Source organism: Grammomys surdaster, unplaced genomic scaffold, assembly GCF_004785775.1.
Source record: "Grammomys surdaster isolate TR1022 unplaced genomic scaffold, NIH_TR_1.0 167, whole genome shotgun sequence".
Taxonomy (NCBI): domain Eukaryota; kingdom Metazoa; phylum Chordata; class Mammalia; order Rodentia; family Muridae; genus Grammomys; species Grammomys surdaster.
The window spans coordinates 5,433,069-5,448,557 of record NW_021604615.1 but is presented as its reverse complement, the minus strand read 5'-3'; the positions used below and the strand labels follow the sequence as shown (position 1 = coordinate 5,448,557).

At 44.0% G+C, this 15,489-nt stretch overlaps 1 pseudogene; it reads left to right on the top strand.

The window, feature by feature from the left end:
* The first annotated feature begins 12,832 nt into the window (after positions 1 to 12,832).
* Positions 12,833 to 15,489, top strand: part of LOC114620254 — a 47,452-nt pseudogene continuing 44,795 nt past the window's right edge.

Here is a 15,489-nt window from a genome sequence, read left to right as displayed (position 1 = left end):
ATCTATTGGCTCTTTCTGCATACGTCAACTTGAAGGTATTAGTGTACGTTTGTATGCATTTAATGTGTGTAGACCTTGGTTTCCTAAGTGCACAGGGAAAAGTAAGTTGGTCCCTTTCTTGATGATGTACTACAAAGCACAAGGGAACATGGACCTGCTTTCACACAATGTGTGTCATATATTCACTTATACACAGAAAGAGTAAGTTTCAATCTACCTCAGTGCTTGCTTCAATCAGTGTCACAGTCCTCTGTGAATAGACCAGGGCAGTTAGTTATCTTTGTCTAAAGTTGATATAAATCTAAGACAGGAAACGTCAGGTCTGTGCTGTGTTCATGGTGGTTAACCAGAGACCTAGAGATACTTGCTACTTTGTATACAACAGTTCAGAGTTCTAACACTGAACTTCCTAAGAGCCAGAGCCTCAGCACAGGGAGGCTGCTTCCCATTTCATCCACTGTAATTTCAACACACATTTAAAAAATATGCAGAGGTCTTGTGAGAGATGGTGCGTGGTGATGTTCAGAATGCTGACCTGTTTAAACAAGCTCTCCAGCGGGCAGGAAGCTGTACACTACAGCAGAGTCAGGAGGGCCTCAGTGTGCAACATCGGGCTTTGTGTTCTGCAAAGAATGTGCACCTGGCCATTCAGGAAAAGCATTCACCCCTCTCCCAGCAGTCTTTATGCCCATGAGGAGAGCATCCCAGGCAAACGACGTGACATGACTGTGTATAGAAATAGTGGTCCCTGTCCTCAGTCCTCATCCTGCTTGGTCCTCACAGGGTCAGGTTGAGCAAAGGACAGAGACTCTGTCCCCCCCCTGGTGCCAAACACAAGCTGCACATGGCTGCCAAGAATGGCCAAGGGTCTATTTTAGTCTGTGTTTTGTCAGCTTCAGCATTTAATGCTATGCCTGATATATAATCTAAGATCGCTGCTGAAAATAAAATCTAGATAGGTCTCTAGAAATGGGAGAGACATGGCAATCAGATAACAAACACAGTGTCAGTCTCTGTACCATAGGCTCTTGGCACAAACTGTAAGACAGAGCTGTTGCTCAGAAATTGTCCGTCCAGATCTAGATCCATCATATTTGGAATGGGTAAACATCACTGTTAACAGCACTCAGGAGTCGCTGCCTTTGAGCTGGGGCCTGTAAGAATTTAAAGTTACAGTAGATGGTGTTGAGTAATTTAAGGAGAATTCATTTTAATTCAATGGAAACATAACTATCATAAAATAATTTGCTTCTAGGATGAAACTATTTTCTATGCTCTGTCAAAATGTTGGTAACTTCTCTGTCTTCAACATCAAACTAATAAATGAATTTTTTCCTCAAAAAGTAAAAGCCCACATCTCCACATAAGAAAATAGAGGAGTCAACGGCTCTCAAAGTACAAGGCAGTCATTTCTCAGGGTGTCCTTTCCCAGATGGCTCTAGGGTTAAATAGAGGCTTATATTTGAAAAGGTTGGTGAGTGGGTATTTTGGCAAGTTGGAATTCTCGGAAAATTATTTTTGTTATGCATGAGGCTTTCTGATTTCAAGTTTTAGCATCAGCAATACACTGTGTAAATTTTTATATAAATAAAAATTTATTTTTCATGGGTTGACAGAAAGACTGGCCAAGGAGAAGGTGGAGAGAAGGTAGCCCCCTTTGATACTCCTGAGCTGTGTTATACATTTGTGGGGGTTCTTTGTAAATTCTTTCTAAGGCCTCACTTTCCCTGTGGGCTGGTGCTCTGAGTTCTCTGGGTGTGTCCTCTGGGCTTTGCATGTTACACCTGCTCCCTAGCACACAGCTGTCCATCTAAGTCACTTTGAACCTTGCCACCACTGCCTGTAGCGGCCTTGGTCTACCACACAGCACATCAGAGCGACCCTTGGGAATCCCAGAAGGCATTTGATGGAGACACCGTCTCCTCTCCAGGCTGAATCCAGATGCATGCTCACACCTTCCTTTCTGCCCTGCATTCATAATGGGTTTTCTGTCCAATGCAGGATTTCAGTAAGGAAGGACCTTATAGCTTGTCCTGATACCTCCCCCCTCTCTCCCATGGGTCCCCAGCCATAGGGTTCCTAGCAATTGTCTTTTTTCTCTCCCCAGCCCTCCCTCTCTCCTTTCCAGGTAGCCACTGTGGTTTTCCTTTTAATGCCCAAGTCCAATGATATCTTTCTCTGTTTTGAATCTTTTAATAGCTTCATATATGGCCCTGAGATAAATATAAAACTGATCGTCTTACCAGCAGATTTCATGTCCTCCTCTGAGCTGTCACTGAGATCAACTTTTCTAAGATTCCCTGGCTTTGAACCTGCAATCCTTCCTTCCCAGAATATTTCCAGTCCTTGATCCATCAGTTCAAGTCCCTGTCTCTTATTCAAAGCCAGATCTATCACCATCTACCTCCAAAAGACTCCCTAGAAAAGGAAAACTAAGTTAGATTCCTCTCTAAAATCAATATATGTACTGCCCATGGGAGAAACTGTGTTCCCAGCAACATGTTAATGTGGGTAATTCTGTCACTGTGACAGCATCTTGCACATGGAGAAGTGATCATATCTATTGTAGAACAAGAACAGCCGCTCCGTGTTAACTTTCCTGGTTCTCGTCAGTTTTCATTTTGTTTTAGGTTAATCAGTCATGGGATATGAGCTAATACTGGAGAGAACACTGTCAGTGGAGTTTGAAGGCTTAGAAGCCACAGCAGAATTCCACTGAGCCCAAAAGAATGTGGTATACTTATGAGACAGCAGAGCCTGAACCAGGGGAACAGAAGACACAAGACACACTGCCCATCTCCCAAGGCTGACTGCTTCATACACAGATCCTTTTTATAAGAGCCACTTGACACCATTATTGCATGTTGTGCACTTTGTGTAGCTGAATGGACTACTGTTTCCTGGGATTTGTGTCACCTCAAATGTCTGTGTGACACACTTACTACACCATGATGCCAGGAGGGCTGCATTGGCTCCCGAAGGCAAGCAGCTTTCAGCCCAATTTTCAGGGACCACCATGTCGTGCACGTGTGTGGTCAGTGACTGCTGTTCTTATGTGGCTCAGGCTCCATGTTCTCTGACCACTGCTCTCAATAAAACAAAGGAAGATGCTTAAGTTTAACCTCTGGCCTCAATGCAGTCATGCATGCACAAACTACACACACACACACACACACACACACACATGCACACTCACGAATGCATGCAGGCACACGCATACACACACATACACATGCATACACACATACACATGCACACACACATGTACACATACACACATACACACATGTACGCACACATGCACACATACACACATGCACACACATACATAGACACACATATACACACACAGACACATAGACACACATACATACACACACACACACACACACACACACACACACACACACTTCGTCTCACCTGAGACATTGCTTTCTGATGCATATGTAGATGACGGCCCCTGACTAGGGCGGGGAGAGCTTCCTTTGAGTCAGTTTCCCTGGGGAACTGAATCACAGAGCTTTTTACACACCTAGATTTACTGAGTTCTGTTGAGTGTTCTTTTCTACATAGCTAAGGCTCTTTGTGACTTCTTGTTTGTTTCAACTGGGTGTCACTTTAGCTTGCTATCGTGCATACTGTGTTTTTCTTTACTTCATCTGATGCCTTGATACACACTTTAAAAATAAGTCAATATTTAGAAACAGTGACAAAAAATATCGAACTGGTGTCTCTCACTTAAAATCCCGGCGCTCACCCAGACGCCCAGCACCAGCAGCACAAATTCCTCTCCTCAAATTTAACATTCCTTTTCCTTTGAGGCGTATCTGCTGTACATTTAATTACCAATAATTGCCCACCAGGTGGAATGGTACAAGAAGTAAATATCAATAATTAGTAATTGTGTAAGACGGCTCTTTTTTTTTTTTTCCTTTGGGAAGATTTATTTCCACCGTCACTCTCAAGCACGGCCCTTGAAATACGAGATAATGGACTTTTATTGATTTTCAGCTGAACATTGAAGATGTACAAAATACATTTCCATAACTTTGATAACCATGAGCTTGAGGACGTATTGATTGAAGAGACGTGATACATTTGTTTGTTTAGAATATGATCGTTATGAAAGGCAGGGTGCTCGCCTGCAGATAGATATGGTACAGTGCACTGGGAAAGGAAGCATGCAGACGGACTGCATTCAGAGCCCTGTCCGGGGCACTCAGAGCTCCCTACAGGGCCCTACTGCCTGAGCCTCTTGGACCAGCTCAGGAGTTGTCCAGCAGTCTCCATCTAAAGTGTGCACAAAGTAGCTACCACATGTGCGTGTGCACTGTGTGCATGTGTGTGAGTGCATATGCGTGTGTGTTTATGTGCTTGTGTGTGTGAATGTGTGCATGTGTGTCTGTGTGTGTGTTTGTGTATGTGTGGGTCTGTGTGTGCACACAAGTGTGTGTGTGCACCGTGTCTGTGTGTGTGTGTGAGTATGTGTGTGTGTGTGTGTGGTGTCTGTGTGTGCATGTGTGTGCATTCATATGTATGTGCAAGGAAGGCTTGGAAGAGTTCAAGGTCTGGTTTTCTCAACAGTTAGCCGAGTGGGTTTGTGAACAGGGCCACTTTCAGGGAAAGCATTCTTCCCAGTGAGCTGCAACAAGCCAGTGCCTCAAAGGCTCCTCAACAAAGACTCCTCTTTTCTTCAAGAGATGAGAGAGCTCTGCAAAGTTCATTCAGATGCAAATGGTGTTAGTGAGAAACTAAGGGTTAATTTATTTCTCAGAGGCCCTCTTAGCACAGATGAAATAACCTGTTACAGCAGCCATCTTAGAAAGTAAATCAGTCAGAAGCAGTCTATCTAATCAGCTGTCTGTCTATTGATCTAGGGTACTGAAATCAGGAAGCTGACAGCTCCCAGCCAGTGTGGCTGCTTCTGCTGGTCCTACCGGAAGTCGGATCAGCTTTAAACCAGGCCCTAGTGGCTGATCTTACCCAGTTCCTGGTAGTTTCCTCACGGGTAGAGGAAGGGCCCAGATGCTCTCCTTTTGCCTCTTATCTGTATTAGATAAGAACGAGTATAAAAAGAGAATTCTTAAAAGCTCACAGGGCCGCTGTCCGTATACTTGGCACAAGTGTGTGGAAGTGAAGTTAGAGAATGTCTGCCCTCTTTATATGAGAGGATGTGAGCAAGTCCTGAAAATCAATACAAAGTATCCATTAGATAGAGTGAAAAACAGTATGGTTCATATGGTAAAGGTCCATCCTCATGGCTGCTAAACACACAGGAAAGGGAGAGCCACTTCAGCATCAGGCGGCAAGTACATGTGGTTCCTGTGCTTCAAGGGGAAATTTTCCAGCAAGTGGGTGGTCTGTTTCTTCATACTGGCTTTCTATCTCTGATCGGCTATGTGCTTAAAGCAAGTTATTGAGAGATTTGCTCCAGAGAGGCATCTGCTGTAGCCCATAACCTTGACCTGATTTTTGTAATATGTAAGTTGAAGCTGTGTGGTATAATTTGTAGCCTAAACAACAATCTGACTTGGGTTTGAACACAAGGATTCAGAAAATGAACGTTCACTGCAGGTTTTTCAAGGAAACGATCTTGCAGCCACACAGGTAGCAGAGTCTTCATACCCCAGCAGTAGGAGCATTAGCAGGAATGCAGAAATAACCCGCTCTTGAATTTTAAATTATAGCCAGATTTTTTTTTTCTGCTACTGAAATTATACTTTCAAAGATTCCCAATGTTTCTAAGAATAATTCATTAATAGAAGAAAAGGAAAGTGCAAAAAAACCCAAAATAGAAGGTGATTATCTGGTATTTTTATGGGAGAAAGTGACACGAATATTGTCAAAGAGTGTGTGTTTAAGAGCAAAGTTGTATTTAAAAATTAATCGCTGATCTTTTCCAATTGTGTCTGTGGTCCCCATCAAGTGTGTCCTTTATCTCTACAACTGGAGGACCCAGCCTTCCTGTGTCACCCGACTCCAGGCTTGTCTGCTGACTCTCAGCAGTGCCAAGACTTCAGTGTGTTCAGAGCCAGCCCAGCAGGGTTTGGATAGGAACCAGCTCAGGGAGAAGCCTGTGAAACCTGTCAGCCACCGCCCTAGCACAAATCTTGTCTCACTATACAGAGATAGGGAAAGATTCATTCGAGACCGTTTGCGGACGATCTCTGTGACAAGCTGTTGTCTAAGCAACTTCTCACACTCCGTGTCTCAGGCTCCTGTGCCCCAGGAGACCCTGGGGCTGCAGTCTAAGTTTATTCATTACCAAAGAGGAAACTGAGGCATAGAGATTCCAGAGACTTGCTTGGTGATGATGTCAGAATCATTTCTCCTATGTCAGTGCCAGTCTTTGTTTCCTATGGGCTCAGCAGACAAGGCAATGGATGTCCAAGAAGAGGACAGGCCTTGTTGAGTCGGGAGAAGCAAAGCTTCTCAGAATACACTCTGCTTGTTCGAGGCTGAGTTTTACGATGTATTGCTTGCCTTGCCTGGAGTTCACTATGTAGATATTGTTAACCTTGAACTTAGAGATCCATCTGCCTCTGCTTGAGTGCTGGGATTAAAGGCATGCAGAACACTTTAAAAAAAAAAAATAGAGAATTAGGAAGCCAGTCTGAAAACATGAGACACACTCACCTCATAGTGGAATTCCAGAATGATGTGGGACAATCTGAAAGCCATCAGAATCTAATCCCAACATAATAACGAAGTATGTTTGGAAACATAAAATGTCATCTCAGAGGAATATTGCCAAGAAATTCAGCTCCTAGCTAAAGCTGGGAAATTAAAACGATTCCCCTGCGCTCAGCTGCTGGACCTAGGGCTGCAGGAGGATTGAGATGACACCATTAAATGAAAACTGTCTTCATCTGCATTAAACCTCTCCAGCCCTGTGTCTTCTTATGCCCCCTACTTCACAGGGCACACCAGGAAGCAACCCACAGCCCTCACTGTGTTGCGGTAAATCTCCAACCCCAATAACCCCATGAAAAAAAAGCAAAAAACAAAAACAGAACAACAACAACAACCACAACAAAGCAACTCAGTTATAATATTTATAAGCTGCACACCTAGATTGGGCAGATTTTCCACTACACTGTTCTATTCCCCAGCTATGAGATTCCCTTGCCACTTGCAGTTTCTCTGAGCCATAAGGTTCTGCTCTTCCTTCCACCTCTTCTTCCTCCATCTTCTCCTCCTCCTCCTCCATTTCTTCTCTTCCTGACTCTCTAAAACCTCCAGTCCCACCTTTCCCTTCCACTGCCCAATCACAGGCTCTAGCCCTTTTCTGACCAGTAAAATGAGGAGAAGGTTCACATGAAATCATCTGAGAACATTATCTACCTCTCTTGAGGATGAAGAATTAACATTAGAGTACGAACAGCACCAGGGCAACCCACAACCCTCCCTGTCCCATGTCTGCTGCACTCTTCTGTGACTGTGAACAGAGCTTAGGGGTAGGTGTCACATGAAATCAAATGTCATGTTATCAGCTTCATATATATAAACAACACACTATATCCACATGCAATGGTTTGTATAGGCTTGGCCCAAGATATTAGGAGGTACAGACTTGTTTGAGTAGGTGTGTCCTTGTGGGCATGGGCTTTAAGACCCTCATCCTAGCTACCTGGAAGGCAGTCTTCTGCTAGCAGCCTTCAGATGAAGATGTAGAACTCTCAGCAACTCCTGTACCATGCCTGACTGGATGCTGCCTTGTTCCTGCCTTGATGATAATGGACTAAACCTCTGAAACCTGTAAGCCATCCCCAATTAAATGTTGTCATTTGTAAGACTTGCCTTGGTCATGGTGCCTGTTCAAGGCAGTAAAACCCTCACTAAGACACCATGATCACTCCACTGAGTTCATCCTCTTATGCCCTCCTTATTCCTACTTCCTTGTCTTTCTTGGTGGTGTGCGGCTGTCATTCCCTTAAAGGTAGGGGGGTTCATTGTATTGAGAACCTAAATGATCCTGCTGATTGCAAAGTCTCAGGAGGGCTGTGTGGATTCACTACCCAGGGCCTCTCACCCCTGCTTTACCTGCCTGGTTCTCTGCAACCACACTGGAGGATTTAGAGAATGTCAGGTGATGTCACTTCCCTGTTCCTTCCCTGGAAGGACCCAGAGCCCACCTGTAGGAACAGAATGGACCCTTATGGTTTCAGTAAATCAAAGATTTTAAAGACATTGGCTGGCCAGTTTATTTTTTTTCCTTCTGTTTCATATAGATGAGGTAGAGAGAACACAAGCACAGGTTCCAGGACATGAGGAGACCTGAGCTCTGGCCACTGTGTGGAGGAGGCCCAGATCTCCAAGCAGCCACTTGGCTACATCCCACCTGCACTAGCCGCAACTCACCTCTGCAGCTCCCTCCCTCTTACTGAGGTTCAAACTTCCAGAGCTGCCTGTAGTCTCTTATGGGAGCTGAGTGAGTTGGGTGATGGTAAATTACTAGTTAATGCATCCTTTTTCTCTGGTGACCTGGGGATTGCTGACATGTGAAGAGACTGGTCCTTGGTGTGGCTGAGATGTTTGTATACCTGTGAATTCTTTAGGATGCATGAAGCTAGAAGCCATGAGTAACTTACTCAGAATCTGTCTTCATTTCTAGCTAGAAGATGTGTGACTTCCACTGCCCTGTGCTCACCACAGCAGGCTACTTACAGTGACATGTCCTGTCCTGGGCATGGGTGCCCTTCCAGGCATTCTCTGCGATTATATTGAGGGTTCTCTTATCTCTTTAGCTTGTTCCTGCTCATTAATGATTGCCCCATAGACCTTCAGAATGCTCCTCTTCTCTGGTACCTTCCTCTCTGCACACCTTGTGTCTCATTTCCGTGATGTCTAGGATGGCCTTTGTCTCTTCTTACCCTGAGACTTGGAGGCATGGGATAAAAACTTCCCTGGTCTGTTTAGTCATGGAAAAGTCTCTGAGGTTTGATATCTATCCCCTAGGGGCTTCTTTTCAGTTTGATTGACCTTATCCTGTCATGTCTAAAGTCTTGGGGTCTCTTTGGATTGCTGCAACAGAGCAACCAACAGTAGAAAATTTATGCCAAGGTAGAGTCATTAGCACAAATGGTGTCTGGTGAGGGCCTGATTTGGGGTTGACAGTGATAATCTTGTAAACCTTCTTCCCTTTGGCATGATGGAAGAGGCAAGGGAACCCTGGGGGTGTCTTTTGTGACTATACTTACCTCACTTTGAGGGCTCTTTTTCATCACCCTTTTGCTTCCATCTCCAAGGTCTCATGCCCCAAACCACATGAGGGGCTGGGATTTCAACCATGAATTTTGGAAGGACCCACATATTTAATGCAGTAGGGCCAGGCTCTTCTGATACTTGAGTGATAGAGCATGACCTGTTAGATTATTTAAAGAGCATCTGTAGAGACAGGAGGAACAGAGAGGCTGGATCTGCAAAGGAAACTGGGAAATGTAGTCCTTCAGCAAGAAACTACCATTTCTAACTCTGGAGGAATACAAAAATGCAGAGCAAGGCATTATAGCTGATTTCGGTTGAGGAGGGTCTTTGTTGGAGGAGGTAGATCTGGGTCCAATGAGGAAGAGTCCTCTGGTCGTGTAACACGAGCAGAGTCACAGCTTGATCAGCTGCGATGGATCAAGCGATTGCTGTCCTGTATTCCCAAAGAGGCTTGGCAGTGACTATTAGAACGCTGTGTGCAGATGATTTGGCTACAAGGTTAAACTGAGAGATTTCTCCAGAAGGTTGAGGGAGGGGGAGGAGCCGAGGTGAGAGAAAAGTGAGAGAGTTGATAGGGTGACAGTGGCCGGTCTCGTTGCCAGTACTGCTGTACCAAATGACCTAGTGGAAGCAGTAGGGAGCTACAGGGCATCAAAGGAAGGGGACATGAGAAGACAGAGAAGACAGAGGGCTGATGTAAAGAACTGTATCTGGCCTGGGTGAAAGGGAAGAAAGTTCCTTTTATCCAGAGTTTCTCCACAGTGTCCAAAAAATCCTTTTGCTCATGTATTGGGAACAAATGGAGCTGTTGCAGGGCAAGCTGGTCTGAGCTGATCTGATCTGGTCTGAGCTGGTGAGACAGAGATAAATTGATGTAAATAAGGCATCAGTCCAGCCTTTTAGTTCGTGTCCCACAATCAGTGTTGAGACTGACAAGAAGAGGGATGAGTTGGATGGTCCATGGCACATTAGTCCCCTTTTAGAGGTCACCTGAACTGTTTTCAGGGTTTGGGGGGATGTTGCTCTCTCAGTAACCTCTTCAAGGCTGGCAGAGGACAAGGAATTGAGAATCAGTCAGTGACTCAAAAGAAGGTTCATCCAAGGGGCCATCATAAAACTTAGCAGTTGGCAGAAGATACAAAACTTAAGCCAGGAGGTAATAACTGTATGGCTCTGCGGGGGACATTAAAAGACAAAATCACATGAGGAAACTTTTACATCAATGTTAACAGGAGTTCAATGCAGTTGTACAACTGGATGGGCCAGAGTTCTAAAGAAGGCTAAGGTAATCGTAATCACCTGTCTGTTTCCACCATAAGGAACAGTCACCTGGAGGCTTTGGAAAGAAGGAGTTAAACTCAGCATCCAAGGAAGGAGTGAGGTGTCTAAGTAGCATTTCCTTTACATATATTGCAATTTGTATATTTGTTTTAATTGTTAACATTATTTGCTGTTATTTAATGTACAAAACCAGAGTATCTTAAGTAAAACACAATCTTTGGTCAGAAACAATTTGATAAAGTAAAACTTTAATAATTTTGGCTGACTTAACAAGGAAGGCTAGAACCAGCTCCTTATTGCTTCTATGGATGGGCAAATCTCTTAGGTCAGCACATACTGACATCAGACAGTATATTTCTTAACATCATTCTATTTTAAAATAGCTTGGCTGTTTAGAGGTATAATTTGTAAAGCAAGAAATTAAATGAGCTTTTGACTTTTGGAATTTCCTAGAAAACATCAAGAAGCATCAATACGAAAGCTTGTAGGCTCAAGGTGAGAGAGTCACAGGTGCTGGCCCTGGAGTTCTCTATCTGGGCAGAGAGTGTATTTTCTCAAAGCACCACAGGTGAGCTTTGGAGAGAATCTCCTTTGTGTAAGTCTTCTCCTCCTAAAGAATCTAAAGACTTGAGACATCACTCAATAGAATAATTTGTTGACTCTACAGATACACAACTAATTTTCCAAGACACCCCCTGGATATTCTGAACAACTTCCCAAAGCTGTGAGTTGAATGACAGGGTGTCAGGCATCCTCCTTTAATGAGGGAACATGGGTGGTTAGGGCATAGACTGAAATTAGCTTTTGCTGAGAGGAGGAATTGAGTGCCAGGGTAAGGAGCATGACCAATTGACCTAGCATGCAGGTTCCATACCTACAGGTAATAGATAAACTTACGTACAAGGTTCCTCCGTCCTCAGCATCTTCATATGTGAGTTTGGAAGACACTGAAGGCAGAATTGAAAGCTAATGAATAGGACGGAAGACATGAACATGGTCTTCTGTGAACGGAAGTTTCATCCTCACAGCTGACTGGGATACCCAGGAGGACAGTGGACATGCTGAGCATAACAGACAAGTTATGATGCCAGACAGAAAGTTGGATTCTTGGTTCTTTCACGTTGGAGGTCATATCTACAACAAAGAGCGCAACCTGAGTCTTGGATAGATAGATGTGTTTAAAGTCACTGGACAAAAATGAGTAACTTACTGTTATAGGGGTTTGATCACACTGTGAACCCCCAGATTGTGTTATTCACTGGAAAAACCTGTTTATAGTTCTGAGGTGGTTCAGCCCTGGTAAACACATTTAATCTAAGAGCTTTCTGCTTATTGTAAACAGGATTAAGTAAAGTCAAACATAGGTCAAGATGTGGAGCAAGCAACCAGTTGAGAGGTAGTGAACATAGAAAAACCATAGAAAGTAAGAAGAAGTCAGGAGGACAAATAGAGAGACAAACAGGAAATAGAAGGGAAGGATGTTCCATTTGAACACTTTTTTAAAATGTTGTGGAAAAGGAGAACTTCCTTTTAGGACATTGGCTAAGGAGGAAGGTAAGGTAGGTCCTTTCTCTGCCTCTCTGAGTTAGCAGGCTTTCACCCCAGCATCTAGCAATTGGCAAAATCAAATGTTTGAGAATTTGTCAAAAAACAATAACCTTTAAAGTATAGTGAAGAAACTCCCATCTGATTCAGTGTTTGGGTGCTCATGTGGAGGGAATTGTGAACACCGCATGCTGGGAACGGGCAAAAACACAATTGGGGGGCCATTGTCCAGGATGGCAAGAAAGCACAAAGAAAGTGTGGCCACCATCGTGGTGGCTTCTGCAGAGGAACATCTTCTAGGAGTGACGGGACAGAATCCTGTATGCAAGAGCTTTGAACAGGCACACAGGAAGCAGACAACAGGTCCAGAGTCTGCCTGGATGGTTTCCCCTCGGTGATAGCAAAGGACTTCTGTTGGAAAAATAAGGAATAAAACAAAATTAATTAAGAAAACCCAAACACAAGAGAACATGATGTCTGCAGGTGGAGGTGGAGGGGTGGATGTTGGTGAGAACGAGGAGGCATGACTTCTGAAAAGAGAGTTGGCAGAAACAGCGGAGAGAAGCACCAGGTTCTCTTCCTCACTATAATTTTCCTTTGAGGATCAAGGCTGAAGAGTCATGGAGGGACCTCACCAACCTGTGGGTAGGCAGATGACAGGAATGAGAGGGTGTAAACGAGGATGAGCTATGCTGTGCTTAGGGGGTTGCGTCTGTGATTTCTTATGAACATTTTATCTGTCTGAGGCCAGCACACATTAAGGTGACCTTTGCCCAAATTTTGGAAAAAATTGGACAAGATGCCTTATGTTGACATCATCAGGATCTTTAATGGTCACTGAGCTGATGGGGGCTTTCTCCCAGTACAAACATACTTGCCAGAGAGTACCCTGCAACCCAAGTTGGAGGTATCAACTTCTCCTCAAGTTAACACACATTCCTCGAGCCTTGCTTCTTGTCTCTATTCTCTTTTGCAGCCTTACCTTTTAGGTATGATTCTTTTCATTGCTTAGTATATGTGGCTAATTTTAAATTATCTTATTAATTGCATTTATTGTTTGTGTGAGTGTATATATGGAGGGACATGTGTACCACAGTGGATGTGTGGAAGATGGAGGGCAACTTGAGAGAGTTAATTACCTCCTGCAACCGTACGAATCACGGGGATTGAATTAGGATCATCAGGCTTGGGGGCAACTGAGCCATCCTGCCAGCCCTACATGTCTTATTTTTGTGAGGGAAATGAGCCAATTCTTTCCTCCCAGTCCAAATCATAATTTAAGAAGGTACTTTTATTATTATGACAAAACACTTGTGATCAAGAGAACATACATTTTAAAAGAGTATTTAATTATGCTTACAGTTTCAGAGAGTCAGAGTCCATGACTGCAGAGTAAAGGCATGGCAAGAGGAACAACTGAGAACTCACAGTTTGCTCCACAGGCAGGAGACAGAGAATGCATGAGGGTGAGAATCTTTTTAAACCGCAAAGCCCACCACCAGTGACAGCTCCTCCAACCAAACCACAGCTCCCAGTCCTTTCCAAACAGTTCCATCAATTGGGGACCAACTCTTCTAATATATGTGGTGTATGATCTTCCAAATTATTGCACCTTCTAATCGTAAATGTCTGTGTACACCCTTAGAGCATCCATCCACACATTCCATCCAATCCTCTGCTTTCTGGTTCAGCTCATTTACAATGTGCTGTGGGGTTGACCTGTGGGAATATAGTGTGGACAAATTTCCACAGTCCTTCAAGACAAGCAGCATACAGTTCAGATAAAATGCTTCTGCAGTAAACTCTCTAAGTAGTAAATTAGCGCCTAACCAAGCAACAAAACACAGACTACATTTCCCAGAATTCCTTGTCACTAGGTGTGGTGCATGAATGAGTTATAGCCAACAGCTCGCAGGTTGAAGCATCAGGTATAGTCCAGAAATGAATTGGATACAGTCTAAAGCCTGGTTATGACTTTTCCTCCTCCTTCTCTTCCTCTATCTACTTCATCTGAGTAAACCAGGGAAAGACTGGTGGAGTATAAACCTGGAGAAACCAGCAGGGACCAGAATCTCCCTGAGGACAGAGGTATGGTAACATTACTACTCTTAATTCTCCTCCTCCTTCTCCTCTTCCTCCTCTTCCTCCTGCTCCTTCTCTTCCTCTTCCTCCTTTTCTTCCTCTTTCTCCTCCTCTCCCTCTTCCTCTTCTTTCTCTCCCTCCCTCCCCCTCCTCTCTTTCTCTCTCTGTATTTTACAGTGTCTCTTGGAATTAATTTTGACTGAGAGAGCTGTGTTGGCCATTGTGACCCACGAACAGCTCAGCGGAAGTCATATTTGATTAGATTGAGATTCTAGAAGGATCCCGGATCCTTTAGTGTTCCAGTTGGCTCTGCTCGGCAATATACTCCTTCAGCAACACTGTAGAGCCTTGTTGTTTAAGCTTCCGGTATTTCAAGAATTCATTTATGCATATTTATGTCTAACTAAAATAGGAGCTTCCACTCCAAGAATGTTGGAGGAGCTCAGAAAACATAATGGGATTCAGTCTGGTGCCCTGACAAGCTTTCCCTGAGTAGTGACTTTGAGATGGCAGTGTTTGACGTTTGGTGAAGTCATGGATGGAGCATCTCAGGTGGGGAAGAGTAGTGTTGAGAAGAATCATGAGGAAGAGTAGGCTACACATCAAAGGGGCAAGAATCCTGACTTCATCTGAGTAAACCAGTGAAAGACTGGTGGGGTATAAACCTAGAGAAGCCAGCAGGGACCAGAATCTCCCTGAGGACAGAGGTATGGTAACAGTACTACTCTTAATTCTAAAAGGAAATGGGAAGTTACTGAAGAGTTTCAGAACATCAGGCCATGACTCTTAAACTTTTACGCTTATTGTGCGTGTTGAAGAGTATTCACTGCTCAGGGAAGAAGGGCAAGACGACCACCTAGGAACTCACCCTAGTTTTTGCTGCTATTTGCTTCAGACCCAGAAACTGCAGTATTAGGCAATTTGAAGTCTCCTGAGAGGGTGGAGCTTGTCTTCCCTGCCCTGAGTTCTCTGTGGAAGGTCAGGAGGATTTCCTTAAGGTAATATTTGCCTTTTCTGGTGTTCTGTGAACACTGTCATGTTCAATTGATTGCTCCATAGTGTCCCGAGACAGTAGAACTGTATTTTACACACTACCGTGTGTTTCCGAGCGTTCAGCCCAGCTCCTTGCTCACAGTTGGTGCTCAATACATATTTATTGATTTAGTTAACGGATGGATGAGTAAACAATGCTTGTATAATTCTCCCCAAAGGAATCCAAAGATGTGAGCAGAACTCGCTGGAAGGCTCCTTGGAGAGTTGTTTGTTTGCTGACTCTGTTGATATTTGTAGCTAAGGCAGCAGAGACCAAAAGACTGCCTGTGATTTTGCAAATTCATTTGCCTGTGCAAACATCCACACTGCAGGCACTTCCTC